At 36.2% G+C, this 21,547-nt stretch overlaps 1 protein-coding gene and 1 pseudogene across 1 annotated transcript in view; one reads left to right on the top strand and one right to left on the bottom strand.

The window, feature by feature from the left end:
* Positions 1-21,547, top strand: part of LOC111144805 (catenin alpha 3) — a 1,765,227-nt gene that overhangs the window by 764,533 nt on the left and 979,147 nt on the right. The gene's annotated exons all lie outside the window — the stretch shown is intronic.
* LOC111144724 lies at positions 7,123-7,721 on the bottom strand (annotated as a pseudogene).

Genomic DNA, 21,547 nt, shown 5'->3' with positions numbered 1-21,547 from the left:
AGTCCTCACCTCCAAATACCATTATTTTGGGTATTACCGCTTTAACATATGAATTTGTGGTGGGAGGCAGGGGGAACACAAACATTTGGTCCACAGCAGATTGTTTCTTGATTTCTTGGGGTGAAGATGGGGATCTGGCACTCTTCATGAATACTTTAAACCAGTCCCCATATTTTTAGTGATCCCACTTTCTGAAGCCTCTGAAGACTTTGTTGTACAACATAGTGTCCCCTTCAGGAAGCACTTAGGTGTAGCTTTCTTGACTCTACTTATTTATAATATAGTCTATGTTTTCCAAAACTTTGTAGAAATCATTCATCCATTCTTATCTCCCCTTTATTCTCATTTGTTTCTTTTGTTATTACATGAATTTTAAGGGGGAAGGGGCAAAAAAGTGTGTAACGTCATGTTTCAGATATGGATTTCTTATGACAGATTACAGGCATGGCAGGTGATGATAGGGGGTGTGGGAATGTTTCTTCGAAAGAATAAGTTTATAATTTTATAATGAAACAAAGAGAATTATATAAAATACTCTGAGCTGAGTATATATCACTTTTTTGTATCAAAATTTTGGTTTTGATTATCAATTATACTTTAGAATGAGTTTTCAAACTAAAAAATATATTTTGCTCTTTTCAAATGTATGTTTGTGACTTATTAGTAAAGAATTAGAAAAACTTGAACTTGATATATATGTATATGGTGTGGGTAGAGTGTTGTGTGTGGATTGTGTGTGCTTATATTTCTAGGAAGTAGAGATTTACAAATAAATATAATATTTCAAATGGCAACTATTTATTTATGATTTTTGTATCTTCTGATAGCGCAGTGTGTGCCTTTATTCAAAAACTAGTAATAGGTATCACACTGTCATATAAATTACTCCCTCTCTTCATTGGCTGTATTCAAGACCAGAGTTTTTCTTAAAGGAAACAGCCTACAATAATTCTGTCTTTTTTCTCCTTATGGTATTAGTTAAAATCATGAAAATATTTTTGATTTGGTATATATACCTTTCGATCTTGGGATTTTCCTTCTGAGGTACTCTAGATTTCTCTCTGGAGAAACGAAAATAATTAAACATGTCATCACATGTTTAGGCCATTAGTCCTAACCGTTAAGCTTTGTAGGTTTTCTGTGGATACTTTCTAAAGGCCTGAGAGGTTTTGTATAATTTCAAGGGGCTTATAAGCTTTATAAGTTAAACTTGGAAAATATTATAGTAATACCAAGTAATAATGATATAAAGGATTAAAGAATCATAAATTGGAAAGACTTTTGAGATGATTTTGTTAAACCACATTTTACATATCAGAAAACTGAAACCCAGAGAGATGAAGTGACTGGCTCTCTTCATATATGATATGGATATAGGAACTTTGCGTGCAACCTAGTTCCTTTGACTTTAGTGTATTTTTTTTTACAACTATTTTGTCTTCCTTGAATCCAACCCAAAGTCTTTATACCATGTGAGAAACAAATGTTTATAGATTGCTTTTTTCCCTAGCCTCAGATACATTTATTCAGACAACTAAAACTTAAAATCTGTTTTGTTAGATAGAAATGAAATATGTCATAAACTGTTCTTTAAGTTTATTTTCTTTCCATTATAAAAGCAATACATATGAATTATAAAACATAAGAACCATGCTCTTACCATCCAAGGGCAATCCCTATTAGTATTTTGGCAACTATACATATTTTTGTTAACTTGAATTCAATACATCACATTCCTTGAAATGGGCAAAACAATTATTTTAAATTCCTTCTACCACTGGAAATTTAGTTTATGGACAATATTTATTGATGTTGAATCGTTCAGATTCACCTTCCTTCACGTCACTGAAATGCAGATTACTGGCTCTGAAAAAGAAATAAATAACTAGTATTCTAATGCACATTGTCTCTCTCCTATATGGCTAATACAATCTTTTAAATAGCAAGTTACCCCATGCCAGGGGTAAGGTAAAGAGAAAAGAATTTTTGCTTCCTTCTTTTTGAGATTTGATGAGTCTTTGGTGGAATGGCATGAAGGTCAATTCCAGAATGGTCTGACTCTCTCCTTAAAACACTACCACTGATTTGGTTATGTTACTGTTCTGCTTAAATCCTTCGAATAGCTCACTGTCACTTCCGGTCAAACAGCAGATTCATCCTTATGACACAAAAGATTCTAATTTGATTCATTTTTGTTAGATAAAGTCAAATAATCAGCTGTCAAGAAGAGCAAGAACCTTATTGGAAAGGGAAGTAGCTTCATTTCAGTGCCCGCACTTTGCTGTTCGCCATTTGCATCACCTCTCTTGTGTTCACCTCTGTTCCACCTTCAAGCTCTAGCTTATTTGTAATGTTTGCTTCCTGTGGAGTTGGTTTGCCATAATATCTTCAATGCCATCAGGCTACTTCATGACTCCTTCAGCATCATTCCAATTCAGCTCATTTTTCTAATCCTTTCTGTTTAAAATTTTAGAGAGAACAGGTTGAAACTTTTGTACCGTGACAACCCATAGATTGGGATCTGTCTTATGAGCTGGTTGTTCTTAAATAAAGTAATCACCCTGAGTCTAATAAGATGTGACAGAGGGTCGGTCGAGGGTTATTGTGAAGTTGGCAGGGCCATATTGTATGAGTCTTGGTAGGTGCTTCAGGTGAGGCTAATTGTAGCTATAAAAGACAGTGAATAAAACCTGATTCAAAGATCCTTTACTGTTTGGTCCAAATCAACAATTTGTCATTACTTCCATTCACTATTCAATATGCTATGCAACCCCTGATCCAGTCACACCACAGTATTCATCTAACTCTGAAAAAACCATGTTTTAATATGCCTTGAGTCACAGTTTATGCTCTTCTCTCTTATAAGAATAGCCTTCCCTCACTATCTATCAGGTGAAATTGTCTATAAAATATATCTCAAATGTTATATTCTCCATAAAACCTTCTCTAGGGATTTGGTAACTTCCTCATTAGCACTTTCAGGTTATACACCATACACATATGACATATAAATACACTGTATTATAATCGTTTATATGTAAATTTTTTCCAACCGAATATCCTTTAAATTAAGGGGTGGTGGAATCTCATTCTATCTCTAAATATCTCCTATTCACAGATAATACATACGCAATATGTGTTTCATGACAGGAAAAAAAAAGATAAGGATGATTCAGGGGGAGACACTTCTATAATAAGGAAGAGTTCCTGGACGGAATACCTGTCGCTGGTTCGTAAATCTGTGTTACCCAAGATATGCTCAAGTGTAAGGGGACTGTATATACTGAGTATGATGAATGCTCAAAATTTGGGTCAAAGAGCCAGAATACTAGTTTTTATTTTTCACCATTTGCCATTTCTGTTTGATTAAGAAGTGTTGCAGATGAATTTTTATTGCTTCCTCATTCCCTTCCAACCTAAGAAATTTTACTCTGAGGACACTAATTTGTGTCTGAAGGCAATGACCTTGTATTCACAGAAAAACAACTCCTCATTTGGGGTTGTCAACATGTGAAGGGGTAGTTTGGGGACGAACTCTTTTATTTGGGGCTGGTTACTCTGTTTCTTACCTACAGTGTTATTTCAGGGGACTTTTTGCCGTAAGTGGGCTTTCATTAAGGACTTTACTGGAATATCTGTAGCTTTTAAAAAAGGCTTGCCAAAAATGTCAGGAAGGCTGGCTTTAGAAGCCTGACCCAAAGGACTATTTTTAATCTGACCCCTGTGTGTGTACTTTGTGCCAGTTCCCATTCTAGGTGTTGGAGATAGTATTAAGAAAAAAGAAAAGACACATTTCTACACCCATAGTATTCATAATCCAGGATGGCTTACAGATAAATGACTTGTTGCAATGTGGGTAGTGAGTGCTCTCATGAGGAAGTCACAGGGTGCTATACGACTTCATAGACAGAAGAAAAACTGCAGTGGTAAAGGTGAATGACGACCAAAAATGAAAGACTGATGCATTTAGCTAGAGCAGTGGTGAGGATATTTTCTTATTCATTTTGTGAGTTGTCAGCTTATTCTCAGAATTTGGGTTAGACAAGTTATGAAACTTAACCTAACTAGTATTCAGCATGGGCCTGCACCTCTGCGCAAACATCTATAACATTAGTCAATGAAAAACCAGGTAAGAATTATTGGTCAGTATCTTCAGAAATTCAGAAATTCCAAAGGGCATCTTTGGAAATCTGCACTACCCTTTCCTCATAAACTCATGTTAAAACAGATGAGGTGCAACGGTGACAGCTTGGATAAGATTCTTGTCCACAACTACCATAACTTGACTGAGATAAATGTGGACCTGTTTTCAGAAATAATTGTATCTGGCAGCTTATGTGCTGCAAAAACTGGCATCCAGTCACATTGTCACGGTAGAGACTTGAGGTCGAAGAAAAAGCACTTAGAGCCATTGTGATAAGCGGTATACTGAAGGGAAAAGTATTTATCTCATAATGCAAAATCAATATGGAATCCTGATCCAGCTTTTTTTGATCTTTCCCATGGGAAAATTTGGTGTCTTAGGCAGTTTATGCCAAGCAGCCTGTCCTGTGACGTGCACTACCTTCTTTCAGACTTTTCAATATCACAATCAATTTGAGGCCATCAGTTGGAGCTGCTTCTGTCCAAGGCTTTCAAGCAGACAATTTCCAGATGTGCTATGTGTACTGAAGCCAGGATAATGTAACTTCTCTACAAAGTGCATCCCTCATGGAAAAAGAAAAATTAAAAAAACAAAACTCATGTTGATGTTTTGAGATTGGCTTTAAAATTTTTTGTCAGTTTCTCTGATAACCTTCTCCATGTCTACTTTATGACAAAGAACAAGTTGGGTTCTTATTAATATAATCATCTTGTTACATCAATCTGAACATAAGAATCAAGGAAGACTTCTCTTAAGTAATCTTCCAGTGGTAGTGGCAAATGTATTTTAATATGTGCTAGGGATAGATAGTCTTCTTTTAAAAAAGATTTTTATTTATTTATTTTTCAAAAAGAGGGAGAGGCAGAGGGAGAAACAGGTTCCCTGCTGAGCAAGGAGCCTGATGCAGATGCGGGGCTCTAACCCTGCATCCTGGGATCATGACCTGAGCTGAAGGCAGATGCTTAACCAACTGAGCCACTCAGGCATCTCAATAGTCTTAGCTTTAAGATTTTGGTAGTGTTCTCTGAACTATAATTGATGATAGGATGAGTTGAAAATTTAAATCATGGTACAAATTCATCAGATATATTAATCCCATAGTTTCTAACATGAATTCTTGTGAGTTTCAGATTGGGCAGGAGCATAATAGAGGTTTCTGTTTTTAAAGATAGAAAACCTCTGGAAATGCAGACTTCAGGAAACAAATGAAAGGGTAGCAATGCCTTCAATTTAGTTGACAGCAACTATTTTTTAAAGAGACGAGAAAAATTATCCTTTATTTGTATATTATGGATTGCCCAACTGAAATATTTAAGAAATTAGATTTGGTTGAAAGTTGGATATTAAAATATTAGATATTAGATTGAAAAGTTATTGGGACCAGAAAGACAGTAGAGTAACCAAAAAAATTAAAAACATACATACACAAAATAAATTACTTCCTATTTGTTTTTGAACCGATTATTGTTAGTAAAACAGAAAAAGAACCATTTATAACCTTGTTAAATGAAAAAGTCTTGTAAATTATGAATTATTTCTGACTAAACTTAAGTGGTGTCTACAAGCTATACCAAGAAAGTAGATACCAAAACAGTAACGATTACAATAAAAATGCTACTGAGGAACAGAATATAGTGGTTTCTGATTTGGGGGACTCAACAGGCTAAATTAACCTGTGTATAAATTCAATGCAACATGATAAAAAACCTCGACAGGAATTTTTGTGTTTAATTCTGTGCTTTAATAATAGTTTTTATCTTAAAACATCCTATTGTGTAAATTTCCAAACACATACAAAAGTGAAGAGAATAATATAATGAACTTTCCTGTAACCATCAACTGTAACAGTGTCAAAAATTATTAGCACATGGCCAAACTTTACTTATTTATACCCACTTATCACTCTACCCTCATTTTGAAGCAAATCACAGACATCATATAATTCACCTGTATGTAACCCTAAAAGATAAGCCCTCAAAAAAATTGCCAAAAAGTATTGTGATATTATCCAATTTTAGAAAGTTAGCAAAAACTTGATGACTTTGAATCAAATCCAATCAACATCAAATTCAATATGCATGCACACAAAAGGCATATATGGTTGGATATTTTTCCTTAGTATACATCTAAAATTTTCTTTAAACTATAAACTCTCCCTTCCATTTTTCCCTTGTACTTTATTTGTTAAAGAAACTGTTATTTGTCTCATAGAATTTCTCATGTTCTGTATTTTGCTGTGTGCATCTTCATAATATCATTTAAAAATTTCATCTGACAACTATTTTCTATAAGCTACATATCTAGACATAGGGGTTTAATCAGATCCCATTTGGTGTTTTGGAAAGAATACTTAATTTAGGATGTTGTGTTCCTTCCATTGCATCACACTAATAAACTCACAGTATCTAATATCTCTTTATTATGATGTTAAGATAGATCTATGAGTCTATAGGTGATTGGTCTGATTCATCCATTATAAATTTAGTTCTTTATCAATTTTTCACCTGATAGTTTATCTATTACTGATAACTATAATATAAATCTATTTGTTCAGGAGATATTGCAAAACAGTAAGACTCTAATTCTATCATTCCTTTTTCATTTATTGTCTAGGATTCGTTTATAAAGAATAACCTTACTATCTCAAGTGTTTATGTTGAGGCATATATAGGAAAGGTGTAAAAAATGCCTGACTCTCCCACTTTAATTATCAGTTTTCAGAATAATATGTTAGTTCTCTAAAATTCTCTAGCGATGATTACTGAGTTGTTTTATGTATTATAACAGCATGAATTTTCTCATATTAGTTATTTTTCCATCCAATGCAGTTATTTTTATGATCTTAAATTTATCTCATCTTTGCCAATAGAAATCTCTTCCATTTTGTTTCTTTGAGGCAGATAAAGGTTTGTTTTATTGACTATGTGTGATCTGTGTAATTGCTGAAGCCACTCTATATAGACAAAAGAGAGGGAGTTTTATTTCTTGGTATCTTCCAAGATACCAAGACTCTTCCAAGACTCTTCCAGAGTCTTGATGATTTCTTCCTTCTTGGGCTGGAGCTGCTCTTCACAGTGCTTGGTCTTAGCTCTGTGGGCCTCAGCCTGGTCCGCCAGAAGCTTCTTGTCAGCCTTGTCTGCCTTCAGTTTGTGGATGTATTCCATGAGAATCCATGTGTTTTTGAACATGTTACCCTTCACTTTCAGATATAGCCTGTGGTACAGGTGGTGGTCAATCCTCGTAGATCCAAGTGTCTTCTGAGCAGCAGGTACAGAATTCTCATCCTCCTCATCCAGGTGACCTTCTCAGGCTTTCAAGCACTGGCAGTACCTTTTCTCTTGCTGATGCCCATATGCCTGCCCTTCTGGCGGACTGTAGTGTTCTTCTGGCACCGAGCCCGGGAATGGACCGTCACAGGGTTCCAGATGCTCAGCCCATCTTTGATCAGTTTCTGGACATGCTGACGGGAGTTGGCATTGGTGATTTCACTGGTCTCATTGAGGTCCATTCAGCTCTTCTTTTTGCCACAGAGGAGGACACTGGAAGCAAGCCTCCTCTGAAGTCTGAGCATACTCATGGCTGTAGCCACAGTGGCGAAAGGAAAGACAGGCATCTCTTAAATTTTGTTCCCAAGTCCTTTGGAAGTGATCCCTGTAGGCATTGACTCATTCTCACTTTTTGGTAGGACAAGCAGTCCCAGGATCTTCTTTTCTATTTTTTGCCCAAACCAGGAAATAGTCATGTCTCTAAGGCACCTTCTACCTTTTGTGGGAAACGGTGTTTGTAGTCCACAGTTTGGCCACTGGTGAAGGTCATTGCATTGCTACTTAATTGGTCATTGTTTCTAGGCTATTTCCAAGTGTTTTATATTTCCAATTCAAATTTCAGTTTATGGGTTTTTTTTTCTATATTTCTTTCATTTAATATATTTAGCTCTTTTCTCTTAAACTAACAATCTTGGTTCCATATGACTGTATATACTATAATTTAAGAATAACTTTAGAATAACAACAGTCATATTATTTACAATGATTAGTAAAAACAATTTAAGGTTTCTTAAAGTTCTTAGTTTATGCTACTTAAAAATAATGGGTGCATGGTTAATGTATCAATTCATACACAGTTGTATTCCCTTGTTTTTGTGGATTTTTTATTTTGAATTAATTTTGTTTAAAGATTATTTAAAACATTATTGTAGTTTCTCTTTATTTTTTTATTTTTTTTAAAGATTTTATTTATTTATTTGACAGACAGAGATCACAAGTAGGCAGAGAGGCAGGCAGAGAGAGAGGGAGGAAGCAGGCTCCCTGCGGAGCAGAGAGCCCCATGCGGGGCTCGATCCCAGGACCCTGAGACCATGACCCGAGCCGAATGCAGATGCTTTAACCCACTGAGCCACCCAGGCGCCCCAAACATTATTGTAGTTTCAAAGTCAAAACCCCAAGGTAAGGCACATTTGAAAAACTCTAGCTTCTCTACCTTGTCTCTCATTCCTGAATGCCACCATTTTATTTTTAAGATTTTATTTATTTATATGTTAGAGAAAGAAAGAAGGAGAGCAGCAGGCAGAGGGAGAAGCAGGCTCCCCTCCCAGCTGGGAGCCTGATGTGGGACTCCATCCCAGGACCCTGCGATCTTGACCTGAGCCAAAGGCGGCTGCTTAACTGACTGAGTCACCCAGGAGTCCCTGATGTCACCATTTTTATTAGTTTTTGGTTTATCTTTCCTTTCTTCTTAAAATATGTATAGGTATACCTCTATATGTGTATGCCTGTTTCTCTTTTCTTTGATAAACATAACATACTATAAATGCTTACTTAACACCTTCCTTCTTTTCACCGAAATAATATATCCTAGCAGTATTTATTAATATTCCTCATTCTTTTTACAAAGTACCTAAAAGTCATGGGACTCTTTGTGGAGCAACATGTAAGATTTACATTTGGTTTTTAAAATAAGTATCTTGTAAAAAAAATAAAAAAATAAATAAATAAATAAATAAAAATAAAAATAAAAATAAAATAAGTATCTTGTACTAAACTTGTTCCTGCTGTCTGTTATTGTGACAGTGCTTAGCAGGCACTGTCCTAGTGCTTTATATGTATTGCTTCCCTTAATTCTCAGGACTTCCTGGTAAGGAAGCAGTTATGCTATTTCCATTTCTTATTGAGGAAAAGAAGGCATAAAGAGATTAAGTGAGTTTAACAGGGTTTGTAGATAGTGAATGGGCAGGACTGGATTCACACCTAGGCAATCTGACTCCAGGGTCCATGCTGTTAATGACTCTATCATACTGCCTGCCCCTCTTGGGATATAGAAAAGGAAATAAATAAACAGAAGGAGATAATACAGTTGAATAAAACATACAAAAGAACACCTTATATTAAGAACTTTTTAGTCATTAACATTTTCTCCCACTTAATGAACAAATCTTGTTTGATTTTAGTGACAATACATTTTGATCTACTTCACAAAATTTTTTTGAATATTCTTTAAGGACATGGTTGAAGATGTGTTGATACCCAGTGCTTGACAGATGAGTACCTGAAGTCTTAGAGGAGGCAGAAGATATGGCTGGTTGATAATAAGTAGGAGCTTCAACTCTTGCTTCCTGTCTCACACAATAAAGCTTTGGAGCCTTTGAACCCAAGTAACCAATTATCACCCTGAAGATACCATATTTAATTCTAGACCCTTCTAAGCCTGAAGAAGAAGGCTAACTCTAGTTCTGACCTTGCATTAGCATACTTGCTTCTAAACAGGTCACCCTCACTTAAATTTTCCTTTTGCTTTTCCTTCTACAGCTCTCAGAGATGATGTAGTTCCATTGATATATGGCTGCTCATTGGACTACTTCTTTTTTGTTTGTTTGTCAGTTTTACTGAGAAATGATTGACTTACATTGCTATATGATATTCTGCATGATAGTTTGATTCATATATTTGTGAAATAATGACCACAATAGGTTTAGCCAACACCATCATCTCATATAGATACAATAAAAGAAAAGAAGAAAAAAGAAAAAAATTCTCCTTGTGATGACAGCTCTTAGGATTTACAGTCTTAACAGCTTTCCAATATATCACACAACAGTGTTGGCTACAGTCAACATGTTGTACCTCACATCTCCAGCACTTACTTAGAACTAGAAGTTTTGATCTTTTGACTGCCTTCCTCCAACTCCCCCTACCCCACTCTCTGCCTCTGGTGCCCACAAGTCTGATCTCTTTTTTCTATGAGGTTTTTCCCTTTCTCTCTCTCTCTCTCTCTTTTTTTTTTTTTTTTTTTTTTTTGCCTTTTTCCTGTTTTTAAAAATTAATATAAAATGTATTATTTGCTTGAGGGTTACAGGTCTGTGATTCATCAGTCTTACACAATTCACAGCACTCACCATAGCATATACCCTCTCCAGTGTCTATCATCCAGCCACCCCATCCCTCTCACCCATCTCAATCCAGCAAGCCTCAGTTTGCTTCCTGAGATTGAATCTCTTCTGGTTTATCTCCCTCTCTGGTTTCATTTTGTTTCATTTTTCCCTCCCTTCCCCTATGATTCTCTGTCTTATTTCTCAGATTCCTCCTATCAGTGAGATCATATGATAATTGTCTTTCTCTGATTGATTTTTTTCGCTTAGCATAATAGCCTTCAGTTCCATCCATGTCTTTGCAAATGCCAAGATTTTTTTGATGGCTGCGTAATATATGATACACACACACACACACAAAGGCCTGTATTGCTATATATTTTCCTCTCAGGACTGTCTTTGCTGTGTCCCACAGATTTTGAACTGTTGTGTTTTCATTATCATTTGTTTCCATGAATTTTTTCAATTCTTTAATTTCCTGGTTGACCCATTCATTCTTCAGTAGGATGCTCTTTAGCCTCCATGTTTTTGGGTTCTTTCCAACTTTCCTCTTGTGATTGAATTCTAGCTTCAGAGCATTGTGGTCTAAAAATATGCAGGGAATGATCCCAGTCTTTTGGTACCAGTTGAGACCTGATTTGTGATCCAGGATGTGATCTATTCTGGAGAATGTTCCGTGTGCACTAGAGAAGAATGTGTATTCTGTTGCTTTGAGATGGAATGTTCTGAATACATGTGTAATGTCCATCTGGTCCAGTGTGTCATTTAAGGCCTTTATTTCCTTGTTGATCTTTTGCTTGGATGATCTGTCCATTTCACTGATGGGCATAGTTGAAGTCCCCAACTATTATGGTATTATTGTTGATGTGTTTCTTTGATTTTTTTTTTATTAATTGGTTTATACAGTTGGCTGCTCTCACGTTAGGGGCATAGATATTTAAAATTGTTAAATCTTCTTGTTGGACAGACCCTTTGAGTATGATATAGTGTCTTTCCTCATCTCTTATTGTGGTCTTTGGCTTAAAATCTAATTTGCTTGATATAAGGATTGCCACCCCAGCTTTTTTTTGATGTCCATTAGTATGGTCAATTGTTTTCTACCCACTCGCTTTAAATCTGGAAGTGTCTTTGGGTCTAAAATGAGTTTCTTGTAGACAGCATATTGATGGGTTTTGTTTTTTTTAATCCATTCTGATACCCTGTGTCTTTTGATTGGGGGCATTTAGCCCATTTACATTCAGGGTAACTATTGAAAGATACGAATTTAGTGCCATTGTATTGCCTGGAAGGTGACTGTTACTGTGTATTGTCTCTGTTCCTTTCTGGTCTATGTCACATTGGGCTCTCTCTTTTGCTTAGAGGACCCCTTTCAATATTTCCTATAGGGTTGTTTTGGTGTTTGCAAATTCTTTTATCTTTTGTTTGTCCTGCTAACTTTTTATCTCTCCTTCTATTTTCAATGATCGCCTAACCTGATATAGTATTCTCGGCTGTATATTTTTCTCGTTTAGTGCTCTGAATATATCACGCTAGTCCTTTCTGGTTTGCCAGTTCTCTGTGGATAGGTATGCTGCCAATCTAACATTTTTTGCCATTTTTAGTTACAGACCTCTTGTCCCAAGCTGCTTTCAGGATTTTCTCTTTGTCTCTGAGACTTGTATGTTTTACTATTAGATGATGGGGTATGGACCTATTTTTTTTTATTTTGAGGGGGCATTCTCTGTGCCTCTTAAATTTTGACACCTGTTTTCTTCCCCAAATTGGGTAACTTTTCTGCTATAATTTGCTCCAATATACTTTCTGCCCCCCTCTCTCTTTCTTCTTTTTCTGGGATCCTAATTATTCTAATATTATTTCATCTTATGGTATCACTTATCTCTCGAATTCTCCCCTTGTGATCTAGTAGTTGTTTTTCTCTCTTTTTCTCAGCTGTTTTATTCTCTATCTTTTGGTCTTCTATATCACTAATTCTCTCTTCTGCTTCATTTATCCTAGCAGTAGGAGATTCCATTTTTTATTGCATCTCATTAAAGCTTTTTTGATTTCAACTTGGTTAGATTTTAGTTCTTTTATTTCTCCAAAAAGGAATTCTCTAGTATGTTCTATGCTTTTCTCAAGGCCAGCTATTGTCTTTATAATCATCATTCTGAACTCTAGTTCCCACATCTTTCTAATGTCTCTGTTGATTAGGTCCCTAGCAGTAGTTAGTGCCTCTTACTCTTTTTTGGGTGGTGATTTTTTTCTGCTTTGTCATTTTGTCCAGAGAAGAATAAATGAATGAAAGAACAAAATGCTAAAAGGGTAACAACCCCAGAAAAATATACACTAACCAAATCGGAAGAGGTCTGAAACCAGGGGGGTGGGGGAAGAAAGGAGGAAAAAAAAATTACACACACACACACACACACACACACACACACACACACACACACACACATAATCAGGCTGGTGAATAGAAGAGAGCCACACACTGATTTTGGTTGTATTTTGGTTTGTTAGAAGAAATGGCTTCCCAAAATTTTAAAGAAAAAAAAATTATATATATACAAAAATAGGGGTGAATATGATGAAGGGATGGAATATGACTGTGAGGATGAATATTAAAAAAGATTTTAAAGAAGGGATTGATAGGAAGTTGGTTAAAAAAAGAAAGAAAAAAATTTAAAAATAAAAAAAAAAGGAGAGAATGTGATGAAGTGGGAGACTAGAACAAAGCCATACACTAGATTTAGGGTATATTTTGTTCTGTTAGAAGAAACTGTATCCCACAATTGTAAAGAAAGAAGAACATATATGTACAAAAATAAGGTTAAATATAATGAAGGGATAGAATATGGCTATAAAAAATCAAAATTAAGAAAGATTTTTAAAAAAAGTATTGATGAGACAGAATCTTGGTTAAAATAGGAAAGAGGAAAAATTAAAAAAAAAACAGGAAAAGAAAAAAAGAAAATTAAAAAATTTAACTTGGAAAGACTAATGAATCATGGAAGAACATCCATGAATACTATGTCATATATTTTTCTAGTGCTGGAGTTTTGCAGGTCTTATTGATTGGTAAACTTGGCCTTGGCTGGATGTTTTTGCTGATCTTCTGGGGTAGGAGCCTGTTGCAGTGAGTCTCAAGTGTCTTTGCCCCAGGTGGAATTGCACCGCCCTTGCTAGGGGCCAGGCTAAGTAACCTGCTTGGTTTGGGTTCCGTCTCAGTAGCTTTTGTTCCCTGAGCACTTTCTGTACAATTTGGAGGAGGAGAATGAAAATGGCAGCCCCAGAGGCACTGAGAGTGCCAGGCCCCTGTCTTCAGTGAGCCCTCAGAGAAAATTAGTCAGTCATGCCTGTCTCCCTGGTCTCCAGCTGAGGTCCGTGCTCACCTGGCCTATGACTGAGCCTTTCTGTCTCTGGTGCATGGCCCTCTTTGGAGTCTTCAGACCCAGCTGATTCCTGCAGTGTGCTCTCACACTGCTCCTTCTGGTGGTTTGTGTGTGGGGGGGGATTCCCCAGATCTGCCACTTGTGGTGTCCCTGTTTGAAGAGCAGTGGCCCAACTGTGCCTCAGATCACGGCTTAAGGTAACCCTCAGCTGAGAGCCCATTTCTCGGCTCTGTCCTTGCAGCTGGCTTCCCTGCTCAGATACTTGGGAATTCTGCCACATTCAGGCACCCCCAGTCTTTCTGTGATCCTGAAGGTCCTGAGAGCAAACTGTCCTAGTGAGGATTCGATCCCCAACTTAGCCAATGGAATGATGTCCCTCCATGGAGCAGACTTCCAAACGTTCCAATTTTGTGTTCCACTGCTCTATCATTTGCCAGTAGCCAGCTGATGGAGACTCCCTCCCCTCCATCCCCCATGGTCTATCTTCCCATCTATCCCCTCGGATTCACTTCTCTGCATGTCCTACCTTCCAGTAAGTGGTCACTTTTCTGTTCATAGAATTGCTGCTATTCTTTTCTTCAATCTTCTGTTGATTTTGTAGGTGTTCAGAATAGTTTGATAACTATCTAGCTGAATTCCTGGGACCAGATGAAGTTTAGGTCTCCTACTCTTCCATAATCTTGCTTCCCCTGGACTACTTCTAATTTTATTGTGAATTTCTTCTTTTTTTTTTTTCAGTATTTAGTGAGGCACTGATCACTTTTCTAATCTTGCAAATGAAAAGTCTACTGTATATATATATATAGTATTTGAAAATACCTGCTTCAAGGAAAACATGATTTTAAAAATTCGATGCCACAGTTAATTGGCTTTAATTATATATAAAAACCAGAAATTGCTGAATCCTATGCCTTTTCTTTCTTTATTGAGATTATTGTGCTTTAAAAAAATCTGCATTAAAATCTGAAATGGAAACAAACAAAAATATCAGAAAAATAATTTTGATAGTCTTAATTAAAATATAAATCCACACAAATATGGAGATAAATTAGTTTTTCAGTTACTATCTAAGTAGGATCCTGCATTTTAAATGTTTTATTTTTATTATCTATTTTTTTTTTTAACTTTCTGGTTATAAAAATCTTTTCTTTATACTATATTAAGTTTCTGTTGTTTTATGTGTTTTTATGTTTTTTTCTTGTGTCTGTTTTTTATACTTATTTATTTATTAGAGAGAGAGAGAGAGGTGGCACGAGCAAGGGGAGGGACAGAGGGAAGAAAGTAGACTCCTGACTGAGTGCAGAGCCAATGCGGGGCTCAATCTCAAGACCCCAAGATCATGACCTGAGCTGAAACCAAGAGTCGCATGCCTGAGTGAGCCACCCAGATGCTCCTTCTTGTGTCTTTTTAATGACTTTTTAAAAATCCGATCTATGTAGAAATAACTTTAACTTAAGTTAGACATTGTATAATATTTATCTGTTTTTGAGGGGAAAGGTGAAGGAAGTGAAACTTGTAAAGTAAACTAAACACTCATAAAAGAAGACATAGGAAATAACTTAAACACAGGAAATCAGGGTTCTGGATAATCTCACTAATTTAGAGTGATAAAGTGGATAGAATATAGATTCTGGTATCCGAGTCATGAATTCCTTTCAATCTCCTTTACTTATAACACTGTTCAAGTTATTAATGATCTCTACACATATAAATTGCCTCTCAGATTATTTTGAGAACAATATGACAGCAACTAGTAAATTCATGGACAGAGTACCTAATTAATATTTTTGCTTTATTCATATATATTTCATTCTAGAAATGATTGAAGTACACTCAATAACTTTTTTCTTTATGTTATAATTTATTTTGCAAAAATACTATGTAGATGATGCTATTTATACATAAGATTTATATATGCATATATACATCTGCTTTGCCAATAGTGTTAGATGCAAAGATTATAAGGATGAGTAAGATAGCATCCCTACTGCAAGAAACCTACCAATTTTTTATTTCTGCCTCTGTGAGAGGGCCCCTTTGGACTTAGTTTTGATTGGCTATGATTCTTTAGACAATATCTACAACAAATCAGAACTTAGTATGTAGCCTTACAGAAAAATAATTGTGGAGTATTTCATTCAGTACTAAAATGATTCATCTTGTATTAAATTCTAGTGTATTAGATCTTCCCTAGTTTTCTTGGATGGAGTAAACTTAATCCTCTAATCTTCTCCCAGAGGTTTGCTCTTCTTTGCCTTTATCATCATCCCACTTATTAGCAGCTAGTAAGTACAAGTCTCTTTAGCTATCTTGCCATTACCAGTATGAATGTCTGTCAGGCATATTGATTATGATTTTTATTTCTCCACAATGCTTGTTTCTAATTCTCTCCACCTAGTTTTCTACTTCGAAATTTTGCTGCCTACAATATTCTCTTGGCTCTCTCCTCTAGAAAGTTTGCACATCAAATCATGCTTCAGAGTCATTTCATTAAATTCCTCTCATTCATGATCTCTTTGTTGTTTGGGTGGTTACATGCAATTATTTGGAACAATCTTAAAGAATCCAAAGGGCTCAAAGTAGCTATTCCTACTAAAATACACCTTATTGGGTGTTAAATAGTTTACTCTCCTGTTTAGGCACACAGCTAGTGCAAGCAATGAAAAGGTACAGGGCATCTTGGATACTTTGGAATTTCAAATTATTTCCTGATGTCTTCTCAAGTGTTCCTATAAAGCTTTGTGAAGCTTTTCTAAGATTGAAAACTGCATGCAAGCACCCAAGGGTCAGGCCTTTCCTAACCTACGCTTAATGGCTTTGCTGTGTGAGCTAAGATCATTTATAAAAATCAAAGAAGAGCAGATTCATCTGTTACCATGTATAGTAACATCTCAAAGAGACAACTAAACATGACAGCTGAAGGGACTTGCAATTGAGATAGAGAGAGAAAAAAAACAAAAACAAAAACAAAAAACACGAGCAGAGTTGAAAGCCATATAATTATCCTCATTCACACTGTGACTAGCTTTAAAGTGATTTATTCAAAATGGTTACCCATGTACTCTTAGTCACCTCCTTTCTTGACTAAGTGCTAATTCTGATTTTGGTATTTCTCTGTAGAATATATTTGTTCTGCCTCTTGAAAAAGAATTGTGCTGCATTTTCAGTAGTGTTTAAATCAGTTAATCATATTTCCCAATTATCCCATAACATTACTTATTTGAATTTCAAGTTGCAATGTTCTTAGAGAAAGCTTAATATCTTCATTATACATACAGTCATGGTTAGCTAATTAGCATCCTGAATGCTGCAGTTTAACCCGGATGTCACTGTTTCTGGGTTGAATGATATATTGGGTTTTATCATTTAAAAATTGTAATAATATTTAAAAATATCATTGTTGAATTCTAATTAATAAGAAGTCCCCTTTGCAAGTGTCCAGGCACCATATGAATGCATTATAGTTCTCATTTATTGGTTTATAAATAAAAGCACCCTTGAATGTTTTCCAAAAGACTAATGTGATTTACAATATAGTTAATGAAAATTAAGCTATGTTGGTTTTCCTGAAGGAAAATTGCACTACATAATTATTTTAAAAATCACTGTTTATTTCTTCAATTTGTTGAGAAACAAGAAACAGATTCAAAATAATAAAGCTGGGGCACCTGGGTGGCTCAGTGGGTTAAAGCCTCTGCCTTCAGCTCAGGTCATGATCCCAGGGTCCTGGGATGGAGCCCCACGTTGGGCTCTCTGCTCCGCAGGGAGCCTGCTTCCTCCTCTCTCTCTCTCTCTGCCTGCCTCTCTGCCTACTTGTGATCTCTGTCTGTCAAATGAATAAATAAAATCTTAAAAAAAAAATAATAAAGCTAAGAGAACACATTGCATTTTGACATTGTAATTAAAAGATCAGTGCCTCAGAAACAATTTTATCTTGAGTTACCATTTTAGTTGTCATTGTACTTAAGGATTTTTTATCTCCTTTCCTTAAATAGGCATTCTTGTTTTTTAAATACAAGATGTAAAGGAGCTGCAATTATTTCTGTTATTAGATAAGTATCTTGTAGTTTTACTAATTTTTAGCATTTAGGTCTCGTTATTTAATTTAATGATTATTATACAATGTACAAAAATATGAATCAACAGAAGTCAGAGAAATGAAGTGATGTGTACTCTGTTACATGTTGGACAATGGCAGAACTGGTACTAAAACTCAGGCCTCTGAATAGCCAGTCTAATGCTTTTTCCTTTATCTGGACTTTTGGTGCCTTGTGATCACTTGAGCTGTGGTATCCTAGAAAATATACATTCGAGGTTCCTCCCTGTCTGTCCATGGCCTGGTAGCTCTTTTCGTTTTAGCACTCATTACTATTCCATTGTCTGGGGTGCCTGGTTGGCTCAGTCAGTAGAACATGTGATTCTTGATCTTGGGGCTATGAACTCATGCCCCCTGTTGGGTATAAAGATTACTTTAAAAAATCATAATCCATTGTCTGGATGCACAATAGTTTATCCATTTACCTACTGAAGAACATCTTGATTGCTTCTAAGTTTTGGTAATTATGAATAAAATGATTTATAAAATCCATGTGAAGTTTTTGCATGGAGGTAAGTTTTCAATGACTTTAGGTAAAGGAGTGAGATTTCTGTATTGTATCATATGGAAGGAGTATGTTTAATTTTGTAAGAAACTGACAAAGTTTTCCGAAGTCTATACCATTTTGCATTCCCTCCAGCAATGAATGGACATTCCTGTTGCTCCACATTGTTACCACTATTTAGTGTTTTCAGTGTTCTGAATTTTGATCATGCTAACAGGTGTGTAGTGGTATCTCATTGTCGCTTTAATTTGCATTTCCCTGCTGACACATGATGTGGAGCATGGCATCTTTTCCATAGTAACCTTTTAACAGAATCGTTCCCTTCTTAAAACTCATCATTGACTCCCCATTACTTGTGAAAAACAGACTCTATGATGGCCTGGACAGTTTGCATGATTTGGCACATGCATAGTTACCTCATCTTGTATTAGGTATATATTGTTGCTGTAACAAATTACTACAAGCTACATATACTTAAAACACAGTGCTTAAAGTAACACAAGTTTATTATCTGAAGGTTCTCATAACTCAGAAGTCCAGCATGGGTCTCACTGGACTAAGATCAAGGTGTCAAGAGGACTGTATTCATTTTGAGGTTCCAAAGAAGGATTTTTTCTGTTGCTGAAGATGCACAATTCAAATTCACAGGGTTGTAGGACTAAATGTCTCTATTTCCTTGTGTCACCTGGGGCAGCCTTAGTTTCTTGGTGCCTCGCTTTAGTTTTTGCACATGGACCTCTACACCTCAGAACCAGCAACAGGGCATCTATCCTTTCCAGGCTGCGATCTCTCCAGCCTTTCTTCCATAGTCACATCTCTCTTTGACTACAACCTGAAACCACTTTTAAGGAATTGAGAGATCAAATTATCCCCACCTGCATAACCCAGCGTAATTTTCCCATCTCAAGATCTGTAACTTTAATGATATCTGTAAAATACCCTTTGCCATGGGTTCACAGATTTCAGAGGATGTAAGAATTTTTATTCTTATCACACATCTCTTATTACCTTGATCACTCTCTAGCCACATTGCTTCCTTTCTGTTCCCAAACCTGTGAAGCACTTTCCTACCTGAGATACATTGAATTTCCTGGGTCTTCCTTCTTGGATTTCTTCTTCTGACTCTCTGCATGGTAGTAGACTTAGTAAAAGTTGGTTCAGAAAGTAGGTCCAACTGAATTCATAAATAAGAATTTGGTGAATTGAAGCTATGAAAATTTGGGGAGAACAGAAGCTGTAGACAAGATATTGAGTCTGACAAGTAAGAAGGTAATACAATTTTTCAAACTTACATGGTTCCTTCATTCAGCCCAAGTCCCTGATGTTTTGGAAGAGGATGAGTTTTGGGCATGTGAATTTTTTTTTTTTTCTGCAGTCAGTGTCCACTCTTGTATTGGGGTAAGAAAAGTACATGAGGATTTATCAAAAGCAATCAGGAAACTCATTTGCATTCTTCTTCTCTAATGCTGGATCTTTTGTTTTAGCTGAGGGGTTAGTAGGCTACTGATTTTGAAAAAGAATCACTCAAAGAAGAAGGCATTGCTTATGAGAGAGTATAAAAACACCAGTTATTTTTCAGACAGAAGTTTGTTTTAAATTATATTCTCCTGAGTCTCTAAGGATTTCTTTCCCACCTAGAGATGAACTCTTAAGTGTCAATCTTGATCTTTTTACATGGAGAATGAGCAAATATATATTGCATAATTGTTAAGTAGCAAGCCAGTAGAGTGTGTAAAATAGAGCCAGTGCTGTGACAGCCCTCCTAGTCCGATGAAACTCCATAGATATCCATCACCTTGTATTAGAAAATGCAATACAGCCCTTAGAAATGTCATTGCTATTTTCTTTCTTTCTTTTTTTTTAAAAAAGATTTTATTTATTTATTTGTCAGAGAGAGAGAGGGAGAGAGAGTGAGCACAGGCAGACAGAATGGCAGGCAGAGGCAAAGGGAGAAGCAGGCTCCCTGACGAGCAAGGAGCCCAATGCGGGACTCGATCCCAGGACGCTGGGATCATGACCTGAGCCGAAGGCAGCTGCTTAACCAACTGAGCCACCCAGGCGTCCCGTCATTGCTATTTTCAACTCAACATTATTTGGGACTGGTGAGTAAATTAATCAGTCTCCCTTTTAAAACACTGTAGCTTCATTTTTTGTTTGTTTTGTTTTTGTTTTTTTTTAAAGATAAACAAGTCTGCTTCAGGATTTGAAGTTTGATGGATTGAAGAAGAAAAACTTTCCCCTGTTTATATCCTGGTAAAGGGAAGCCTTGCACTTAATTTCATTTCTTCACATTAGCTAAGGAAATTTTTGTATCTCAAGATATGACCTGATGTGTAATAGTGGAATGAGCAGTGTAAAACAGGATATGATTTGGAATTAAGGAAATGGAATACAATGTGGAAGAGGCTGAGACATTACAATGAATCCTAGCTTTTCTGTAAAATCTAGCTACTAACTGCTTGTACTTCTTAAGGCTATTGATTGTTAAGGATGTTGGCAGAAGAAAAGGGAATCAGGTGGTTCTGAAGTGGTATTTAATGTGTTGCTGGAGAATCCGTGAACAGGTGGTAATGAGGAAGACACTGGTAGTCACTGGAGATGGTCATGTAGGCAAAGTGAGGCAGTACCTTGCTTCTGAGGGTCTAAAACACAGAATTCAACAGAAGGGTCCAGGTATCAAGAGTGATCAAGATGGTGACTGAACTTGGGGATGGGGTGAAATACCTGACTGCAAAACCAAACAACCATAAGGCTGATTTGATATTTAGTCACAGATCATTGAGCCAGAACTTCTTTCATGACTCCATTCTTGATGAGATCACAACAGGATTTCTCATAGTGAGATTTTTGATCTTCTAAATGGAAGTTAAGGAGCCTAGCTACAAGGAGATGAAGAGACTATTACACAATAGTCTCCAAAACTTGTGGCTTTATTTTTTTCTTCTTTTTTATTCATTTCTATCCCCCTCTCCTTTCCAATCCTACTTTTTAATTCACTTCTGTCCCCCTTCTTTCTCTTCATTGTTTCATGGCAAAGAAGAATAGAGGATGACGGTATAGGGGCCAT

The sequence above is a fragment of the Enhydra lutris genome, unplaced genomic scaffold, assembly GCF_002288905.1.
Source record: "Enhydra lutris kenyoni isolate GAN:26980312 unplaced genomic scaffold, ASM228890v2 scaffoldscaffold12, whole genome shotgun sequence".
In the NCBI taxonomy this organism is placed as follows: domain Eukaryota; kingdom Metazoa; phylum Chordata; class Mammalia; order Carnivora; family Mustelidae; genus Enhydra; species Enhydra lutris.
The sequence above is the reverse complement of the archived record's forward strand: the minus strand, read 5'-3'. Positions and strand labels throughout refer to the sequence as shown.